The following is a 23,248-nucleotide window of genomic DNA, read 5'->3' on the forward strand; positions in this document are numbered from 1 at the left end:
CAGTCAAAAATTTTAAAGAAAACACAATGTACATAATCCAGACTCTCTGTGAATTTTCCATTTTTACGTGGCTTATTTTTCTTTATTTCTTTTAATCTCTTAACTATCCGTACTCTGTCTCTTTAAAGACTTTATCTTTTTTTTTTAACATTAACTTTATTTTCTATATTCTTTTTCTTCTCTCTCCCAAGCCTACGTACATTCATCCAACAGTGTGACTCATTTAGTGGTCTGAATCTGTCCTATTGTGAATCTGCAATTTTTTACTATCCAGGAGTACTTTTGATTTGCACCTTTAAATCACTAGGCGCTTAAGAATCTAAGCTGTGACACTCCTAGGTTAACTTTTTGCTTTTTGAGCGCATATCTTTGACCTGGAATAACCCTGTAGACCAGGCTGTCTTTGAACTCTCAGAGATCCGCCTGTCTCTGCATCCCAGGCATTGGGATTAAAGGTGTTTGCTACTACACCTTGAACTCACAGAGATCTGTTTGTCTCTGCCTTTTAGGCACTGGATTAAAGGCGTGTGCTACCACACCTTGAAGTCACAGAGGTCTATCTCCCTCTGCCTCCCAAGTGTTGGGATTAAAGGTGTGTACACACAACAACTCTCTTCCTTTTTTTTGTTTTTGTTTTTTTTTTGCTTTAAGAACTTCAACTTTCAGCTTGCATATATTTTTAACACACTTTAAACCATTCAGAAATTTTCTCTGTCTTTGAATCTCTCTTTACTGTATATCTCTCTGTTTTTTGACCACATGAGTCTTTAAATTACTGAGCAATATCAGTAGGACTAAAGGCGTGGCTTTGACGGCTGGATCCAGCCCATTCCTTAGCTTTCTGCCATTCCAACCTTGTGGCTGAGGTACCGGCCAGAGCCGCATTCAGAGTCTACAGTGTTTCAAGGTCCTTGCCAGCAAGCGAGCTTCAGCAGCCTATGCTTGCAAACCGCATGAACCGCCTGCGTAAAAGAGTCAGAGTTTGCCCTGGCAGGACAGCCCAGAAAACCGGCATTTTTAAACGGCGCAGCTTTTTTCCTGCTACAACTGAAAACCGAAAAGCATGCGTTCAGCTTTTCGTCAACACCGTTTAAGTGTTTCGTGGCAGGACCTCTTAATGAGCTGCAGGGTTTTGCAGCTAAAGCTGAGTCAGGAAAATTTCAAAATGGAGGACGTACCATTTTGTGCTAGCCCTGGGGCCGCCAGGTAGGAACGGCACTCAGCACTTTAATTCTGAGACTGAGCATGCAGCACAGAAATTCTTTTCATCCAAGTTACGTCCAAATCTGACACACAGAGCACTGCGCAGTCTGAAAACACGTCTCTGTCAGGAATCCGCCATGCTCTTCCGCCTGCCTAAGCCTGATTCGGCCGTCTGCCCAGGTGCAGGCGGGGAGCGCTGAGAGCCATCAGCACGGTCTCAGAGCACTCTCCTTCCTATCCCAAGCGGGAACAGAAACATCCAGTCCCATAAAATCCATTGAAATGCTTTAAAGCCAGAGTTTGCACTGGCAGCACAGCCCCAAGGAGCTGTGCTTTAAAATGACACAGCGTTTTTTCTGCTGCTGTTGCCGAATCAGGAAATCTCTCTACAGCACGCCACCAACAAACAGCAAAAATCTGTGTTAAACTCTCTCTCCATTATTTTTAAGCCTTCTCAGGTTTTTTAAGTGGGTTTAGTCCATCACGTGGGGCATCATTTGGCGGCGTAAGTCATAAACAATGCCACACCAGTTTGGAATTATGATGAATAGGGTGGTATTTATTTAAAGGGGAAAAAAACTTACAGATCACCGTCAGCCCTCTGCGCAACCAGGAAGGAAGTCTAGTCGCCGGCCGAGCAGGAAGTGAAGAGAGAGAGGAGAGGGAAGTGGCCGCTTTTTTAAAGGGAGAGAGACCACGCCCCAAGGGGCTGGTATCTCAGCGGCGATAGGCTGGAGGAGTGGGAGGACCTCCCGTAACAAGAATGTCTCTCACTTCTGGATTATGCAGGTGTCACAAAGGTAGGCATTGGACAAAGAACGTAAGTCAACACGGAATAGCTAATATAACCTCTTGCCATCAGGAAACTCTTTGAGGTGTCCCTTACAATCCCCAATGCCAACTTCCGTTCATTCATTTCTTGTATCCACGGAGGAAACCCCTTACCCGAGAAATTAGAGTCAAATGGTTATAAATAAGAAGCCATACTATTCTGGATGGTAGAAAAGATACAGAGGAAAGAACAAAGAAATCAAGAAAAATGATAACGCAAAATATTTTGACAAATTTTAAATGAGCAAAGACCAAAATTAAAAATATGAATAAATGATGTTATCATTGAAGATTTTGTAGACATAGATGCGGATGTCACAATAATTGCACCAGAAGTTTCACATCCAAATTGACCTCTTCAGGAGGTAAATGGTCAGTTTTAATGTTTGGAACATTATTGCAGATAAAATGAAGTATGAGACAAATCAAATGTATATAGCCAGAATGTCAAAGAGAATATTTAGAGACTTATATGTCTAGCAAAATGTCAAATTTATGGGGATGTGATTTGTTACAGCAAAGAAATACTCAGATTAATATTCCTCCAATCTCAGAACAAACCATGTATTAATTTATGTTTCTGGGAAAAGTATTAGAAGGAATTACAAAGAAAAGTAAGCAACAATTCTGATTGTAAAAGAACAGGGAACATCAGCTGCTGATCTTTCAAAGGAATTTTAATGCAGAGTGAAGGTAATATATCTTAGAATGAATCTTGTTATCACATAAACCGAGTAAAGAATTGATAATTCATGAAGAAATGATCTCTGAATTAATACAAAAAAGAAAATTGAGACTTCATCAGTTGGGAAGGATTGACCCAGCAGAAACTGTAGTACCACTAAGTAAAGATGAAATTGAAAAATTGTGGGCAGAAAGTGAACCCTGGGCAAAAAGCTTGGAATTTTTTCAGGGGGAGACATTAAACATGAAATATCTCCAAAACAAGAGAATTCAACTTATAAAGATAACTACCTGGGTCCTTCCTTGCTCACATTTTATAGGAAACACAAATATACGGAGCCCCTATGTTCTTTACTGATGAAAATAAATTGGAAGAGGCAGGGTTCAAATGCTTTAAAATGCAAATTTAAAATGTTAAAGTAAATTAGTGAAACAGAGGTGAAAAGAATAATGTATAAAAGTGATCAATGTGTTGTCCTTTGGTAAATCCTAACTAAATTAGCCAACATTGAGAGATGACACAAAGTAATAAAATAAGAGTTGGAGAAGGTGGACGCCTACATATTTCATTGAAATACAGTTATCATGTAGTACATTGAATTTATTTATATTTCAAAAAGTAAAAAAGAAAACATTCCCAAAGACTAATTTCACCCTATGGAGCTGAATGTTTAAAAACAGGGGAAGTACGAGTCAAATAATTCTAAGCTGACTTTGAAATGGTATATTTAAAGGTGCTTCTTTATTAGGGGGGAAAACTCATAGAACAGGAATGAGGGTCCAGTTTCAAAGTGTGGAGTGTGGGAAGAAGAGAGCAGAGCTGGGCCAGAAGGCAGCTTTTTTGGGAACCCAAAAGTCATGCCCCAACCTGGTCCAGCCTCCCAAAGGCCATTGACAGAGGAGTTTCCCCAACACCTTCCCTTTTGTCTAAATAAGAGAGTTCCAAAACCAAAACAAAAACCATAAATACTAAAAACAGATATAAAATATAAAAATAGAATTACAACCAACATAAACAATATCAAGCAAGAAGCATATTCTAAATATTTTAATAATCATTTTATCCTGAGTCTAAGTTTTGTGTTAGAAATGGTTTGGCTATATCAGAAGAGGAATATAACTATGAATATCTAATCTTCAAACTTTTGAAGGTCTGAGAAGGGAGATAATATTAGTTGAGTAGGCAAAAAGTATAATTAAGCAGCTTCCAAAATGTATAGTAGATGACAGAGGCAACTGGCTACCTGGACAATCACCCAATGTCTCATTTGCAATGTTGAAGCAACCAAGTTTGGCTAAGGCCTAGAATAACTGACAGACCGTTTTCATAGGCAGGTAAGTTTTTTTAAAACCATCTTATCTGCTCTTGCAAGATTTGACAGTCTATTTTTCTTGTGTCTTGCTTGACCAGTCAGGATATTATGCACTCTGTCAGTGGTTGAGGCATTGGCTGTTCCTTGCTCAAAGACCAGTTGTACCAAGAAGAAAACAAGCTCCCAGTACAGTATCTTTGGTGTTAAATGTTCTCTTAGAAATGGATCTGTGCTGCCAGGAGCAATCATGTCTCATGGCAATAGATCCCAAAGTTATTTAAATGCCATGTTCTACAGTTTTTTGAAGTGATTGAAGATTATCTATCTATATAAATACAATATAGAATACAATCTCTATGTATCTAAAGAACCTAATTAGCCTAATGAGTATGACAAACATAAGTGACTATTGACCTATAATACTTAAAACCTATATAACTTAAAGACTAAAACTTTGAGAAGGCTGGCTGGTCCTTGGTGTGGGGGAGGCTTGGAGAGGAAAAGGGACAGGCAGAATGAGGGGACAGGGCTGGGCCAGCCCCAGTTGGCAGGATGTGGGGGAAAGCTATCGAAACTGGAGGAGAGCCGGGCAAGACGGGCAAGAGGCCAGAGGGCGGCCAGGGGCAGTGATGGCCAGGCTGGAGGTGAAGTGGGGAGTGTTGTTCCCTTGACTTTGGGGAGAGTGGAGCCTGAGGGGCTTGCAAGAAACTGTCCTCAGGTCCTATGAGCGACGCGATGGCTATGGACTCTCCTCAAAGGCCAAACAGTTGTACTGCTGAAGTTGTGGTTCGCCTTCAGGCTGTCAAGGAGCAGTCCTACAAGGAGAGCTTCGTGACTTTTCTGCAGGATGTTGTGCCGCAGGCTCACAGCAGGACTCCCCTAATAGAAGAAAAGAGGAAATAGTCTGGGTCAGATTCAAGAACGCAGATCTGAACGATACATCACGGAATTTAGAATTTCATGAACTGCATAGCACTGGGAATGAGCCCCCCCCCCCTGCTGCTTATGATCGGCTACAGTGACCGCATGGAAGTCTGGGGCATCCCTATCAGTGGGGAAGCCCAGGAGCTCTTCTCTGTTCGACATGGCCCAGTCCGAGCAGCTAGGATCTTGCCTGCTCCACAGATGGGTGCTCAAAAATGTGATAACTTTGCTGAGAAAAGACCTCTTCTTGGTATTTGTAAGAGCATTGGATCTTCGGGCACAGCACCACCGTACTGCTGTGTGGACCTGAATTCACTTCGTACCAGGGAAATGGTGAAGTCCATTCAGTTCAAAACGCCCATTTACGATCTCCATTGCAATAAGCAGATACTCGTCGTAGTCTTGCAGGAGAAAATCGCTGCCTTTGATAGCTGTACTTTCACAATTTTTTTTTTTTTTTTTTTTTTTTTGTCACAAGCTGTTATCCTTGTCCTGGGCCAAACATGAACACCATTGCTCTTGGGACCCGCTGGCTGGTTTATGCAGAAAACAAGTTGATTCGATGTCATCAGTCCTGTGGCGGAGCCTGTGGAGACAACATTCAGTCTTACACCACTACAGTCATTAGTGCCGCGAAAGAAATAGGCCGCAGGGTCCTTCGTCATTTTGAACCTTTCTCTGCCTTATCAGTTGTCCCCCTAGCCATTAGCGCTAATGGTGTTGCTCTCTCAGAACCATTCTCGTTGAGTTAGCAGACACTGAAGAGCGGCCTGACGATGGTTGGGAAAGTGGTGACGCAGCTGAAAAGCACACTGCCCTCGGGGGTGACATAAGATGACGTTGCTGTCCACAGCAACTCCAGGCGGAGCCCCCTGGTGCCGGGCATCATCGCAGTCATAGACAACGAGACAGTTGGCGAGGGCCAGGTGTTTGTGAGTGAGGATTCAGACAGCGATGGCATTGTGGCCCACTTCCCTGCCCATGAGAAGCCAGTGTGCTGTATGGCTTTTAATACTAGTGGAATGCTTTTAGTCACAACAGACACTCTTGGCCATGACTTTCATGTCTTCCGGATTCTGACTCATCCCTGGTCATCATCCCAAAGTGCTGTCCATCTCTGTATACTCTTCACCGGGGAGACACCGAAGCCAAAGTTCAGGACATCTGTTTCAGCCATGATTGTCGCTGGGTGGTGGTCAGTACCCTCTGGGGTACTTCCCACGTTTTCGCCATCAATCCCTACTGTGGCCAGCCTTGTGTCCGCTCACAGATGTCACCAGGAGTAGTGAATCGCATGAGCCGTTTTCAGAAAAGTGCTGGGCTGTATGAGATTAAGCAAGAACTGATATCTAAGCAAGGCGGCCGCTGTAGTCCGGTTCCAGGCTTATTCAGCAGTCCTTCCGGCTCCCCGCTGCATGGGAAGCTGAACAGCCAAGACTCTTACAATAACTTCACCAACAACAATCCTGGCAACCCCTGACTTTCTCCCTTCCCGAGAATGATGGTAGTGACCCCTCTAGCACAAACCAAGCAGCCAATGACGTTGGGGACCATCACCAAACGCACTGGCAAAGTAAAACAACCTCCACAAATTTCACGGAGCAAATGAATGGGTGGCGAGTTTTGCGTCGCTGCAGTGTTCGGGACCTCCAGGTCGTGGTTTGCAAACAACTCAGGTCTGAAACGGGGAAAAAGATCAGTCCAAACAAGTTGGAGTTGAATCTCTGTACATCATCAGCTGCTACGGAACCTTAGTAGAGCACACAATTGAGCCCAGGCCGCTCAGTACTGCTCCCAAGATCAGTGAGGACACACCGCTGGAGATGATGACATCACCCGGTGCCAGCTGGACACTCGTTAGGACGCCTCAGTGGAACGAGCCGCAGCCACAGTTTAACGCGAACCTCGCGGCAGAAGCTGTGCACTACTACCAGCTCCTGCTTGCTGGCTTGCTTCCCCCTGGAAGTCCCGGCCCCATTACTCGACATGGGTCCTATGACAGCTTAGCCTCTGACCATAGTGGACAGGAAGATGAAGAATCGCTTTCCCAGGTTGAAATTGTAACACACACTGGACCCCACAGACACCTGTGGATGGGTCCCCAAATCCAGTTTAAAACCATCCACCCCTCAGGCCAGACCACGGTCATATCACCTAGTTCGTCTGTGTTGCAGTCTCACGGGCCGAGCAACACACCACAGCTGCTCTTGGATTTCGTTACAGATGATCTAGATCTAAACAGTCTCAGGATCCAGCCCGTCCGCTCTGACCCAGTCAGCATGCCAGGGTCATCCCATCCAGTCTCTGATCGCAGGGGAGTTTCCACGGTGATTGATGCTGCCTCTGGTACCTTCAACTGGAGTGTGACCCTGCTGGAGGTGTGTGGGAGCTGGCCTGAGGGCTTTGGCCTGCGACACATGTCCTCCACGGAGCACACAGAGGAAGGTCTCCGGGAACGGCTCTCAGATGCCATGGCTGAGTCACCAAGCCACGATGTTGTAGGATCTGGAACAGAACTTCAGAGAGAGGGAAGCATCGAGACTCTGAGTAACAGCATCCCAAGGAACTTTGATGGCTACAGATCTCCGCTCCCTACCAACGAGAGCCAGCCACTCAGCCTCTTCCCCACTGGCTTCCCATAGGCACCAGCCACCTGCTTCTGACTGGCTGAGGGACAGGGTGAAGCACCTCACCCACCCTACCTACCTCCCACCCTACCCCATCCCCGCACGCCTCTGGTCCTACCCTTCTAAGTCTCTGCTCCTCTTTCATCAACCCCACCTTCCCTAAGCTTAGTGACAACGGCTGCTCATCCTCTCAGGACGAAAAGAGATTTCCAGAACTGCTCAGCACACCCTGAACTCAGCCACTCCTGCCATTGGGGGCTGTGGTTAAGAGACTGCAGAATCTCGGTCCCTTCTCTCTTTGCACATTGTCCCGCATCGGATCCGCTTTCGTATTTTTTAACTGTAGCCACAGGGGGGACTGGAACAGTGGCCAGATCGTAGGGTCCGGGTGAGGACAAGTTGAATGGTCCAGCCAGGTATTTTGGTGGACAATGTCAGCCCTAACCCACTTCAGGCTGCGATGCACACTGTCCCCAGGTATCCCTGGTCAGTTCCCTTCCAAGACAGGAGCAAACTGAAGCCCAGAGTGATAGGGAAGGAAGAAGGAAAGAGGCTCTTTTTGCCCCTTGCTTCCCTGTTGGCTCATGGGGAGAATTTGTCTGTCTTATCTTTGAGCCCTTGTATCCTGGTCCTGTACTGTTGAGTGAAGGAAACCGTGGTTACTGAGGCCATATCAAAAGTGCATATCTTGTCTAATAAATCACGCTGCAATTGGTGTCAAAAAAGACTACATTATATCAGAATATTAAACAATTTTTAAACAACTGTGTAGAAAATGAGGACAATGATCTCAAACTGTATACAATGTACAAGCATCCTGAACAAGAGCAGTTCTTAAGGATGACCAAAGTGATTTTCAGAGTTGGTGACTAGAATAAGGAGAAAGTTCAAAGCTTTCTGTCATTTGGGAATCACAGACTGTACACTGGAGAGGCAGTGACAAGTTAGAGATGGAACCAATTAAATGGGACAAATGAGAAAGGCAGTGGCTGGGTCTCCAGCTGCTGAAGAGGAATATGCCAAGTTGGCAAGTGTAGCACTGCAGGGGTGCCTGGGCATCAGGAAGCATTGTCTTGTCCCCATGTTGGGTTAGGCACCAGATAAAGCTGAGTGCTAAAAAGGGGGGAAACGTGAGTCAAATAATCCTCAACTGTGAGGAAGTACATAAATTAGGACACTTGATTTGGGAAAACCTACTTTGACTCAGGCAGTGCCATCTCCTGGGTTGCAGTCCTAGCATGAATATAAAAACAAAAACAAACAAAAAAAAATAGGAGAACACAAGCAATGTCACCAGCTGCCTAGAGATCTTTTTATTATGCTTTCCCTTGCCATACAGGACTGTGCCCTTGAACTGTGAGATTTTGCAAAATTTTAAGGCCTTTCTTTGTTAAGGGGGAAAACTCATGGGACAGGAACTAGGGTCCAACCTCAAGGTATGGAGCAAAGAAGAGAACAGGGCTGGGCAGAATGGCGGATTTTGGGGGAACTCAAAAGTCATGTCCCAACCTGTCCAGCATCCCAAAGGCCATTGACTGAAGGAGGTTCCCCATTAACCCTAGACTTCCCAAAATCAAGTGAAGAAGAAAGAAACTTCTTCAACAAAGTCATGCTCTACAACAAGATTTTAACATTAATAAACTATCTCCCAACAAAGAAAAGTATAGGACTTGATGAATTCCCTTCAAAATTCTATCAAATTATTCAAAAGAGCTAAAGCCAGGGCTCTTAAATTATTCCATTAATTATAACTAAATGAAATCAAACTCATCTAGAATTCCATAACTTTCGGTAATGTAAAATGGATGAGAACACAAGAAAGTATCCATTATGTTATAAAATCATTGCCATAGTCCTTAAATGGAAATGTGTTTACCCATTGATTATAGTTAATCCTGATTTCCAGTTTGACAAAATATAGAATATAGTTTATCAGCCTTGGTACATATCTGTGGGAGGGTTTGCCTAGATTTTCCTAGTTTCTCAACTGTGAGGAAGTACATAAATTAGGACACTTGATTTGGGAAAACCTACTTTGACTCAGGCAGTGCCATCTCCTGGGTTGCAGTCCTAGCATGAATATAAAAACAAAAACAAAAAAAAAATAGGAGAACACAAGCAATGTCACCAGCTGCCTAGAGCTCTTTTTATTATGCTTTCCCTTGCCATACAGGACTGTGCCCTCGAACTGTGAGATTTTGCAAAGGTATATCACAGCAACAAAAAAGGTAACTAATGCTTTATTTGGTTAGTAGTCTAATGATTCAAAATTATGTAATTGCATGTCATATAGTATCTGTTTGCTAAAGACAATTTGAATTTTAATAATATGTTATATTGATCCTCATTTTATCTTTGGATAAAATGGCCTTTGATCACAAGAACTATTCATATGTCACTCAAATGGATCTCATCTAGAACACTGTTGTTTAGAACTGTAAATCATATATATATATATATATAATATTATAAATATATAATATACTATCATATATTATAAATAATGTACACACATATATTCCTTCAAAATTCTAAGAATTAGTCTGTTTTCTAAAATCTAGTACCAAATAATTTAAACTTATTAGCATTATTTAATGTGACACATAAAGATGTTTGCATTTATAATGCATAGAATGTTCAAATTTCTACATGTTGTAGAATAATTAAGTCTTGTTTGCTGTTATCATTATTTGTGAGAGTACAATACCCATTTTTATTACATTTTTCAAAAATACACGATATGATCCTTTTCAATTAAGATGCTGCTGTGTTATAAATCACTTGAGTTTATTTCCTATCTATATGTAATTATTTTTCTTTAATTAATTAAAAACAGATTCTTCTTTCAAACAATATATTTCAAACAAAGTTTTCCCTCCACGTATTTCCCATAATTCCCCACTCCTTTCTCTGTCAGATCCAATAACACTCTATTTTCTGCTCAGAAAAGAACATGTTTCTAAGAGATTACAGCCAAACTAATACCTCCACATCGTCTCCATCATTAACATGGTAAAAAAAAAACTGCCTATGGCAGATGATTTAAAACACAGATGTACCAGAGATCTCTCTTGTGAATTTGAATAAATGCACTTGGAGTATTTTAAAAACCAATTAAAATTTTGTCAAACCTTAACAACTTATCTCTAAACAAACCAGAGTGCTATTTTAAATTTTTTTAATTTACCTACTTATGTGTTATTACTTGAGAAGGGTGCCTTAGACGATTAGACCTTAATTATTGTTTTTATTTCAATTTTCTAGACTGCTAAATTGGATGCTTTACACTTTCAGCAGGTTATGTTAATATGACAGATACTACCATCTGTCACTTATGGTTTTTGCACTTTACTTTAGAATGTATCATGCTAATAATAGTTTTAATCATTTAATTTTAAGAGAATATATTTTAGGCAGTTGAGTTATAGAAGAAAAAATAATTTATAGAATAATTTGCCAGGAAAATGTCTGTCATACATAATGAGTGATATTTATAATTTAGCCAAGTATTAATCTGACACATGTAATTAGATACTAATTAAATTTCTAACATCTAAGTTAGACATTTCACTACTGAGTTTTAGAACATTTATCAGTATAAACAGTTTCATTGATCATGAGGACTGCCGATCTACTCATTATGAAATGCCTGAACAAAAACTCTGAAATCCTTAAGATAAAACAGATGCCCATATGCCAGGAGACCTAAAAATTTGTCAGATTATGTGTAATGCTCCCAGTAGTAATAGATGAGGACCTATTTTTTAAACTAAAATTTAAACCAAGTGTCTAATTCTGTTATCAAAAGATTACAACATACTTCTTCCCACTTTCAAGGATTGACTATAGACCTTAGATATCCCAAGCAAGTGATTTTCAATTGATCCACGATCCCCAAGAATAAGAGCCAATTCTTAATTTCTTACTTTCTTTTCATAACCTCTGCCTCTGATATTTATCTTCTTGTGAAACTGTAGGAGGGATTTGTAAAAGTACTACTTCTCTGAGTTCTTTTTCTTTGCATCACAGGTTGTCTTTGACCTTGTGGTTTACATAGTTCTCAAGGAATTTTTTAGTATGTATTGTTCATCTTCTATTACTAGGGTTTTCAATAATGATATTTAGAATTCAACATTTAATTCATTTATGAAATCAGATGTTTCTCAATTGTTTCATACAAGATTGGGGAAATAGTAACTTTTAAACTATAAGTAAAATGATTGCTGTTAACCAACCCAATATATGCAATCTATCAATCCATAAATTTATTTGTGTAAAACAATGCAGGACAACATTTTTAAAAAGTCATTGGAGTCTTTCTTAATTTTGTAGTAGTGTATTCTAAAAAAAATCAGAAAATGTTTTTAAGCCTCATACATTCTAGGCAAATATAGTTTTCTAATCTATTTTTCCACTCAAAAGTCCAAGCATCATATACAGTATTGATGAGACACTTTTAAGTAATAAAATATGCTATATACTTTTAATTTCTGTTTGAATCACTTATAGTCATTCCTTCTGAAAAATGATTTCAATACATTTAGTCTTCTTTCTAGCAACTCAAATTTAAGTTAACAAGCCTGAAATTTATAGTCTGTAGACACATAGACTGCTTAGTAGAGCAATCATTTCTAGACTACATGTATAGAACATAACAGTACATGGACTATTACAGGTAGTTGTAACACAGTTGTATGCGTTTGTCTATTGAATATATAGATATATAATATATGTATTCATATGATATAGAAATGTTTCTTATATTTCAGATATATATGTATAAACACTTTAATAATTTTAGTCCATTATAATAATGAGCCAAGTATATGTATATTTATATGCATATATAAGTTTTTATATATTCTACATATATATGATATAGAAATGACACAATAAAGATTCATTATACAATAGGATAAAACAGGGACCCATGTTAAATATTTACTGTAATAGGATTTTGTAGACTTGGTGTTTGCTCTGAATGAGTGAAGATTGAGGAGTGAAGGTGACATGAATATCCCATCCTTTTACAACCTAGTAGACTATGTAAACACCATAAGTTCAGACTGCACTGTACTTATTAAACAAAATAATTCTGCAAAATGAATTAATCACAGTTTATTGTAAAAAAAAATTTACTTTATAAGATAGTACTTTGAATATTTCATTTTCTAAAATATTTTTTGCATTTTATTTGTTATGTCTAGGAGTATCTTTCTTATATGTATATACATGTGCTTAATGAGTACCTTGCTTGTATATGTGTGTCTGTTGTACACAAAGGAGAGAAGAATGTTGATGCTTAGAGCCATGTTGCTTCATGGTATGTCGGGGGGGCACTGTCAGAGTGGTCTTTGCTGCCACCAGGGCCATAGCCTGTTTTAGCCCAGGGGTTATTGGCTTCATGAATGAGCTGAACCTGTCCTGCCCTTCACTGGACCTGGATGTAGCATGGATCTCAGATGTTGAAATGGTCCAAGGTAGCTGAACAGACCCTGGTCATCCTCATTTCTATTAGTGATAACAGGAGCCCTGAACTTCAAATCTGACCCTGGCTACTATAGGGCCCTGGGCCCAGACATGTCCCTCTATGCCAAATCTTGCCTGAAAAACACCCTGACCCTGGATGACAGCCCTGATTTCTCAGATCAGGATGTCCCTTGAAGCAGCATGGTCCTGGAACACCCTTATGGCCACAGGCTGTGGTCCAGATCCTAGGCATCTGTTGCCTTTGGTGGAAACATGAGCCATGGATATCAATACAGAGCTTGGCTGTAATAGGAACATGGACACAGACATGGACCTATGCAGGAACCCAGTTCCAGATGTCACCATGGTCCCAGGTGGACGTACAGGTCATTCAGACCATCATGATCCCTACAACAGCATGACCCTCAGACACTAACATGGCCCCAGGTATCAGACTAGATACTCAGCATTATCACTGTCTTTGATGGTCTCAGTAACCACAGACATTAACACAGACCTTGGATAATGTAGCAGAGCCACAGATCTAGACATAGCCCTTGGTATCAGCCCTAGTTCAAAAGATACCATGACCGTAGTTTACAGCCTTGGTAAACCAAATCAGCCTGGCACCAGCAGTGGCATAGCCCTTGGACATCAACATGGTCAAAGGTAGTGGCACAAATCCTGGATATCCACATGGGCCCTGGTAGAAACATAGGTCAGGATTAGGGGCATCAACATAGATATCAGCTCAAGGAAAGACTATGGACCCAGACGTGATTCTTGGCAGCAGCTCAGTCCAAGTTGTCACCATGGATCTAGGTGGTTGTGCAGGCCACATAGGTTGGCATGGCTTCTGTGGCAGCTCAACCCTCAACACCAATGTGACCCAGACCACAGGCCCCTATATGACCCCCAGTGACAACAGTAACAAAGGATATCAATACAGTCCTCCTTTGCTACTTCAGGGTCCTGGACAAAGATCTGGCCCTTATATGATGTGGGGTTCTGTTGACAGAGGTTTCTGTCCCACCTGGTCCTCTAGCCATTCAGTGCCAAAGAAATGCCCAGAGACCTATATTAATTATAAACTGATTGTCCTATTAGCTCAGGCTTCTTATTGATTCTTATAACTTATAGTAGCCCCTAATTCTTGTCAGTGTTAGCCATATGGCTTGGTACCTTTTTCGGTGAGACAGTCACATCTTGATTCCTCTGTGTCTGGATGATGACTGCAGACTCTCCGGTTCTCATTGCCCTACCTGCACTTCCTTCCAGTTGGCCTGCGTATACTTCCTGCCTGGCTATTGGCCAATTAGCATTTTATTAAAATACAATTGACCAGGTACAGACCATTGCCCCACAGCAGGATTCCTCTCTAAAAGGTATGACCATGTTTTATTATCATTGGCTAATAAAGAAGTTGCTTTGGCTTATGACAGGGCAGAATAACACCAGGAAAGAAATCTGAACAGAGATGTAGAGAAAGAGTAAGTGGAATCAGAGACACCTTGTAGCTGCCTAAGAAATTTTTATCAGTAAGCCACAGCCTCATACTGACATATACATTAATAGAAACAGGTTAATTCAAGATGTAAGAGACAGTTATAAATACTTCTGAGTCATTGGCTAGTATTGTAATTAATATATTTTCTGTGTGATTATTCTGGTCTGAGCAGTCAGGTAATGAATGAACTATCTCTGCCAATACTTATATACTCTTATTGCATTGGAAGAACTTCTATTCAGGCACACATGGAGTATGAAGATAAAGATATTGATGACTATGATATGCTACAGGCCACATCTGATATAAGTGTGTTATGATTTAGTTATTAGTGTGAAGGTTTGAAATTTAAAAAATATATAAATATGGTTAAAAATAGATCTATAGAATATATTTCAGTGTAAAATCTTATAGAGTGTTTGTGCTTTGAATAATTTCTTAAGAACACTTTCTTCTGCTTTGTAGAACTCCACTGTATAAATGCCCAGGCAAATGGATGGAGCTAGAAAACATCATATTGAGTGAGGTAACCTATACCCAGAAAGATAATTATCATATGTACTCACTCATAAGTGATTTTTAAACATAAAACTAAGAAAAACAGCCTACAAATCACAATCCCAGAGAATCTAGATAACAATGAGAACCCTAAGAGAGACATACATGGAACCAATCTACATGGGAAGTATAAAAAGATAAGATTTCCTGAGTAGATTGGGAGCATGGGCACCATGAAAAAGGGATAGATTGATAGAGACAGCCACTATGGAGTTAGGGAGAAGCTTTGTGCTAAGGAAATTTTCAAGAACACACAAGAATGACCAGAGTTAAGTATCCTAGCAATAGTAGAGAAGGTACCTGAATTGGCTTTCCTCTGTAATTAGATTGGTTAATACCCCAACTATCATTATATAGACTTCATCCAATAACTGATAGAACCCGATCCATAACCAAGCACCAGGCCAAGCTCCAGAATATCAGTTGAAGAGAGGAAGGAGGGAATATATGAGCAAGGGAGGGCAAGATCATGAAAGAAAAATCTACAAAGACAGCTGAACCAAGTTCATGGAAAATCACAAACTCTAGACTGACTGCTGTGGAGCCTCAATGGAATGGAGCTAGACCCTCCATATTTGAGAGACAGTACTGAAGCTTGGACTACCTTAGAGATCACTGGAAGTAGGACCAGGATCTATTCTTGGTACATGAGATAGCTAGTTGGAGACTAATCCCTGTGGTAGGATGCCATGCTCAGACTTAATGTGGGGGGGGGGGCGGGGGGGACTTGGTCCTGCCTCAACTTAATATGCCATAGTTTGTTGATTACCCATCAGAGCCCTTACCCATTGGGAAGAGTGGATAGGTGGTAGTTGAGGTGAGGAAGATGGGAAGGAAAACTGTGATTGGAATATAAAATGAAATAAAAATAATAAATAAATTTTTAAATAATTAAAATTATTTTAAAATATTTTTTGCTTGAAATTTATAGCAAGATCTAATTGAGCATTATTATTTATTATGATATTTTATATAATTTTAAATTTAGTAATTTGAATTTAACTTTACATACCAGGCTAATGAATTATTGAAGAATGAATTGTTTGTACATTTCTTGCAATTTAAGATTAAACATGACTTTTAATTTGTTTCCTATAGTCTGGTTCATGCAAAATACTTCTTTTTCATTATTTCCAAAAATATCACTTGGAAATGTGAAAATGAATACCTATTTAACCATACCCATTATTATGTTATTTATAGCAGTATTTGAAATAAGCAGATAATTTGAGAAACATGATCATTTTTTTTATTATACTCAATACTCAAATCTTAAGTGTCATATTTATTTCCCAAAACAAAAGTTGAAAGGTTACTTTTACTATTAGTTTTAGTTTAATTTGAACTATGATAGAAATTTACTGGACAACTTAAGTGATGAGGGAGAATTTCCAGATAGATGTGCTGATTAACATTTTGTTTGCTTGTTTGTTTCTACTTGATACAGTTAGGGTCATCTGAAAAAAGGAAACATCAGTTAAGAAAATGCCTTTATCAGACCGATCTGTTGGTAAGGCAGCAAAACACTTTATTAACTAACGCTTGATGTGGGCATGACTGATGCACTCTGCTGGTAATGGCCCTTGGCAAGTGGTCCTTGGCTTTATAAAAAGGTAGACTCAATAAACGCTTTAGTAGAAGTACTCCAACTGAACAAGTCATTAGCACATTACTTTAAGGTCTCTGCTTCAGTTCCTGCCTCTAAGCAGGTTCCTATCTTGGCTTCCTCAGGTGGTATAAACTGTCAGCCAAATAAACCATTTTCTCCACAAATTGCCTTTGATCAAGGGCTTTGAAATAGCAAGAGAAATCAAAACATAACAGAAATTAGTGCCAGAGGGACTATTGTGGTGAAATACCTGGCTACGCTGTGGAAAGACTGTGAAGAATTTTAGAAATTTTGGTTGAAAATGTCTTTGAGTGTTTAGAACTTAATGACTTGTGGGAACTGGAAGATATTGTTGAGAGCAGTGAACTTGATGGAAAAAAATCTTCAAAGGGAAAAGATTCCATTGAGGCTATTTATGTGATATTTTCTATTACAGATAAAAGTTTCAATTTAAGGGAGGCTAAAGAATATGCCTTCATTAACAAGAGACCATAATTTTTCTTTACTGGGACAACTGATGCTGTTTTATTGAACTTAAAAATCAGCTCTTATTTAGAAACTAGGACAATTATGACAAAAAATATTGCGGGAAGTACTTGCTAAGTGTCATCACAAACTATATGTGGTCCGGAGAGTAACAAAGCTGTATCGCAAGCAGGATCATCAAATTGGTGAATGTATAAATCTCCCATCTATCAATTGTTTGGGCAGCAAAATAATCTCAGGGTTTAGAGATCATGGATAGCAGCTGAGCTCTGACACTACAAGAGTTCAAGAGTTGCCAATAGTGAAGGTGCTCCTTTATTTGCACTGGAAACCACAGGATTGAAGATGTCACAGACAGGTGAAGCTTGCGACAATGTAGCCACAGCAGAATCTCTGAAAAGAAACAGGAGAGGATGCAGGAATAGGAGACCTTCTGAAGACAGTCAGGAGAAGAACAGTCAAAACATAGAGAAGACATCATGACACTGAAAACACTAGGATCCTGGGATTATTTTCAAGGACAGAAGCAGCAGGGGGATGGGACTTGCCTGAACCTACGAGACTAGCTGTGTGCTTCAAATGGAGGAGCCTGAGAAGAAGAGCTGTCCAGACCCTTTGAAGCACAGATCATGAAGGTTCTCAGACGTCAAATTTATTAAACTATGGGATTTTGATTTCTTTTATTTGATTGGGTCTATGCTCTGGATCTTTTCCTTTGAAAGAAGAATGAAACTTATTATGGATTTCATAGAAATCTGCAGTCACAATACATTGGTCGTTTAAAGAATCCATTGAGTTTTAAGGAGAACTGTACATTGTTTAAGAGCTGAAATTTTAATGTGTTTGAATTTTTAAAGAATGTGGAACATTTAAAAGTTTCAATGAATACATATAACAAAAATCAAATGAGGCGATGAAATGGAGAGAGGGCAAGGAAGGCAAGGGTGCATGGAAATAAAAAATTGAAAATAAGAAATAAGAAAAAGAAGGAACAATATGGTATAATTATTTTTAATTTCAAAATATAAAAAAATTACAAAGGAATTGAAAATGTTATTTTTATAATGATGCTAATATTCAAGTGAGGATTGGGGAATAAGCAGTGTATAAAATATTAGTGGTGTAATAGCAATTCATGTTTATGTCAGGATAACAAGGGGTCAATTTTGCTGACTCTTTTGTTTTGTTTGTTTTCGTGTCAGTGCCACACAACTAGCTTCACCAGGAAAGATGGAACCTCAACTAAGAAAATTTCTCTATCATGCTGTACTTTTTGCAAATCTATGGGGCATTTTATTTATTAAGTACTGATATTATAGGGCCCACAGCATAGTGAATAATTCTACCATGTGCTGGTAATGCTGGGTGGTATAAGAAAGAGGTTCAATAAGTCATGGGGAGCAAGTAAGTAACCAACATTCCTTCATGGCCTCTATTTATATCCTACCTGCAGGTTCTTGACTTGAGTTTCTGTCTTGTTTTCCCTTGCTGATAAACTATCATCTTTAAACTCATATATATTTTTTTGAAATAGCTTTTGGGCAGGGTCATTATGACAGCAATAGAAATCTAATTAAGATACCAGATCCATTGATGAGATATATCCATGAATATGAAATCACCAGATTTATATCTCTACTTACTCAGCAAAATGATACTTTAATGTGAACACATCAAATTTGTGATAGTTTGAATGTAGCTGATCCACATAAGCTCAGGACTGGCAGTATTTGGAGGTGTGACCTTCCTTGTTTGAGGAAGGATGATTTTGGAGGAGGCTGGATGGCACCCACCTTTAATCCAGACCATGAGGCTATTGGACATATCTTTAATCTGGTTCACATCTTCTGTTATAGGTGTGTCATTTGGGAGTGGATTTTAAGGTTTTTTTTTCTCTAGTTTCACTTAGTGTGAGAGATGGTTGACATTTTGTTGTCAAGATGTAGAACACTCAGCTGAAGCACCATAGTTGCCTGATTGACATTATGCTTACTAACATTGATCATAAATGGACTTAACCTCTGAAAGTGTAGGCTAGCCACCCTAAAGTAAACATTTACTTTGTAAAAGTTGCTGTGGTCCTGGCATATCTTCACAGAAAACTAACAAACAAACAATCAAGTAAACAAGCAAACAAATAAATAAAAATTAACACACAAGTTGGTGCCAGAATTGGGGTATTGCTGTGATAGTCTTGACTATGTTTTTGTTCAAAACAATATTGACTTTGGTATTTGGGTTATGAAAGCATTGAAATGCTTTAAATACTGCTTAATAGGGCCACACTACCAGTAGCATGGAAGAAGACAGTGTTGATAATGATTTGAAAGGTGGGGAGTCAGTTCAAGTGGTTTCAGAGAAAAATTTTGTATGTTGCATAAAAATCAGTGTTATATTTTGGTAAAGAAAGTGGCTGACATTTGCCCTTGTCTGAACAATCTGCATGATGCTGAAATGAAGAATTCTGAATTAATTCTGTTGGTAAAAAAAAAATCTCATAACAGCTTAATAGAGACTCTGTCATGTGGATATTAGTATTATCTCTAATGAAAATATGTAATGAAAGGAGCAAGCTTAACAAGGAAAAATATTTGATGAGTAAAAGGACACCAGCAAGCAGAATGGCACTAAATCCTCTGTTCAAGGAGATAAACAGATTAAGAAATTGAGTAAAGAGAGTGGTGGCCTCAGGCTATGATGGCACATGCCTTTGATCATAGCACTCCTGGGGAGAGGTAGGCAAACCTTAGTAAATTCAAGACCAGCTTTGTCTGCATAGCAAATTTCAAATTTCAGGACAGTCAGGCTTAGGCAGTGAAAGACAGAAAGCTAGTAAAGACATAATTAAACATGGTGGCCATGATTCAGATTCATCAGACATCAAGGCTTGACAGCTATCGCCATGTTGTTCTAGCTTTAGAGTTAAGGATAGAAAAAATTGAGTTTGTTAGTAATCACTTTATGTTGGGACCCTACCCACCTGCTTCGCCTTCAAGAGATCCACTCTCTACCATCTGTAAGAAATCTGCTTTCTTGTTCACTGATGGCTTTGCCTTTTATTCAGGCAAATGGGTCTCTGTCAGGGCTACCCAACTCTGACTGTTGGTAAGCCTTCATTTCTCCAGCTCAGTCCTCTCTTCCCCTTCTGGCTTTTCTGGAAGTCCAGGTACCAGGTGATTGTGTTTCTTTCAATCTCAAAGTCCTTAGGCACTGCTCTATGTTTGATAAATCATGGAGCAGTTTGTGCCATCTCAAATTTGACACTCTATGAATTTGTGGGATGCAAGGAATTGTAGACCCTTGGGTATTACATCTCTATCTCATTCATAGGAAATGTGTCATATTTCTACCTCATTGCTCCCCTTGTGATGATTTTGGAGACCCACTGATAATTCCTAATCAACATTATTGGAGGACTACCAGCTTGTGGCCATTAAGCTGAAGACACAACTGAAGACACAGGACTACCAAACATGTCTTGGTGGTAAGAACAAGCAGCACCCCAGAGGTACTAACTCTTTATGAACTGCCGACCATAATTAACCACCTGTGTTTTCTGGCAGATTTGATAGGAGTGTCTCTGGATAATGCTGGGGTGATAGGAAAGCTTCTGGTTTGTGCTTCCTGCTTATGAGTTCCAGGCTCCTTTCTCCTTGTATGGAATTGATTTTATTACTTTAATTTATCAAGCAAAGCATATTTGTCATAATTTAACCAGGCACCAACATAAAAATCCAAAGCAGTACAGGACTATTCATACCACCAGCAGTCATGACTCTGCCACATGGCTGCAACTGCAACACTGCTAGACAATGAAGATTATTAGACCCAAAACATTTTACTGAACCCCATAACAGAGGTAACTATTTGATTAATAAATAAATCAATAAACGTGGTCCCATAGTCATTCAGTCCCAAAGAAACACCCAATGGCTTATATTAATAATAAATTGTTTGGCCTATTAGCTGAAACTTATTACTAAGTAGCTATTGAAACTGAAATTCACCCATAATTCACCTATGTTTAACCATGTTGTTGGTACCTTTTCCAATAAGGCATTTTCATTTTGCTTCATGCATGTCTGAGTGGTGACGGCATCTCTGCCTTTCCTCTTTCCAAAATTTTCTTAGTCAGGTCACCCTGCCTATACTTCCTGCCTGGCTAATAGCCAATTCGTATTTTATTAAACTAATATGAGTGACAAATTTTTATAGTGTACAAGAGCATTATCCGACATTGTTCCCCTTTATTATTTTATAAACATGAACCCTGAATCTAATCTCCTTTGTTTAGCTTTTTCCTGACCATTGCCCATAACAATTTGTAACCAATACAAAAACAAAGGCACACATCCATTTTTGTGTGGAAATGTGAGTGTAGTTTCCTATGCTACTTCCTGCTGATTGGTGGTGCTAGTCATGTTATGGAGACCCAAAGAAAATTTAGTATGATTGTTAAGTCCTGCGTGGAGTATTCAGTGAAGTTGGATCATTTCAGCCAACAGTCTTGAGGCTGTTCTGAATGTATGACTCAGAGAAAAGTACAACTGAGGTCCTTTAAAATGTTGGATCACCTGAGCCATCTGTTCCCATTGAAGATTTTTTCAGGGAGTACTCCTTGATCCAACCTTATTTTTATTAACCCAGAAAGAATCCACAGCTGGCCATTTCCTGTGGAAACAAAAGCAAAACCTCTTCTCTAAAGTAACATATGTTTGATTTAAATTTTGAAGTCAAGTCATTTTCAAAATATATAGTTTGGATTAATCCAGCAGCATTTATAATATATCTTTCAGCAGTTATTACACCTTCCACAGCAGTCAAAGAATTCAAAGAAAATGCAATAACTTACAATATTCCCATTACAGGTATATTTTACATATATACATTTTTTTTTACTCTTTTTTTGTTTTTTCCTTTTTTATTTTTGGAGAAAGGCTTTCTCTCTGTACCTTTTACTGTACTGGAACTCACTCTTTAGTCCAAGTTGGCCTTGAACTCACAGAAACCCACCAGCCTCTGCCTCCCAAGTGCTTAGATTAAAGGTATGTGTGTGCCAATATAGCCAACTATTCTATTTCTTGAAGAACTTTCTCAATTTCTTTTTCTCTTTTCTCTCCCATCTATGTACATTTTTAAACACACTGTAAATCTTTTAGAGGTTGGTTTTCATTTGAATCTGCTACTGTATATCCCTATCTTTTTCTGACAACATGAGTCTTTAATCTGCTAAGTGATATGATTAATTCTAAATCTGCAGCTTTGGTGGCAGACAACAGCCCATTCCATAGCCTATTGAGAGTCTAGCTTCATGGCAAAGGTACTGGAGGGAGACACTCTTATTATCAAAACTGTGTGGAGTTTCTAGGTCCATACCACCAACAAGAAGCCTGATGCCAGCTGCTCATGAATGCCAAACATTTAAGTGGTTTTTGGCAGAGCCTCTTTAAAATGCTGCAAGGTTTTTTGCCACTAACACTGAGTCAGGAAGCCTTTCTTAAAGGAGCCATGCCTCTGCTTGCTGTGAGCAAACAGAGATTACCAGAGAAAAGATAGTTACCAAGAAGCTGCACTTTGATTGTTCATGTCTGTCTAGAACCTTTTTTTTTTTTTTTTTGATAAAGCTTCATCAGGCGTTGTGTAAAAATTCTTGCCAAATGTCTGGGGTCAATTTGTAGATCAAAATTTTGTCCCACCCAGTACTGCAGTTTTCCATCCCAAAAAACCACAGAGAAGCTTATACTGAATATGAAATGTTTGGTCTTTAACTCAGAGTTATTATAAAGTGGCTCTTACTACTTAAATTCACCCATAATTCTTGTCTATGTTTAGCCATGTGGCTTGGAATCTTTCATCAGAAATAAATTCTCTCCCTGCTTCCACTGTGTCTGGTTGGTGACTGTGTCTCTGATTTTCCTCATTTCAGAATTCTCCTAGTCTGGTCACTCCAGTTATACTTCCTGCCTCGCTACTGGGTAATCAGCATTTTATTACATTGTTGTGAGTGACAAATTTTTTTCCATGTTCAATATCATTA

General features: G+C 39.4%; 1 pseudogene; it reads left to right on the forward strand.

Moving 5' to 3' along the window:
* Positions 1 to 4,754: 4,754 nt before the first annotated feature.
* LOC142842480 (BCAS3 microtubule associated cell migration factor-like) lies at positions 4,755 to 7,638 on the forward strand (annotated as a pseudogene).
* Positions 7,639 to 23,248: the final 15,610 nt, after the last annotated feature.

Source organism: Microtus pennsylvanicus, chromosome 1, assembly GCF_037038515.1.
Source record: "Microtus pennsylvanicus isolate mMicPen1 chromosome 1, mMicPen1.hap1, whole genome shotgun sequence".
Taxonomy (NCBI): domain Eukaryota; kingdom Metazoa; phylum Chordata; class Mammalia; order Rodentia; family Cricetidae; genus Microtus; species Microtus pennsylvanicus.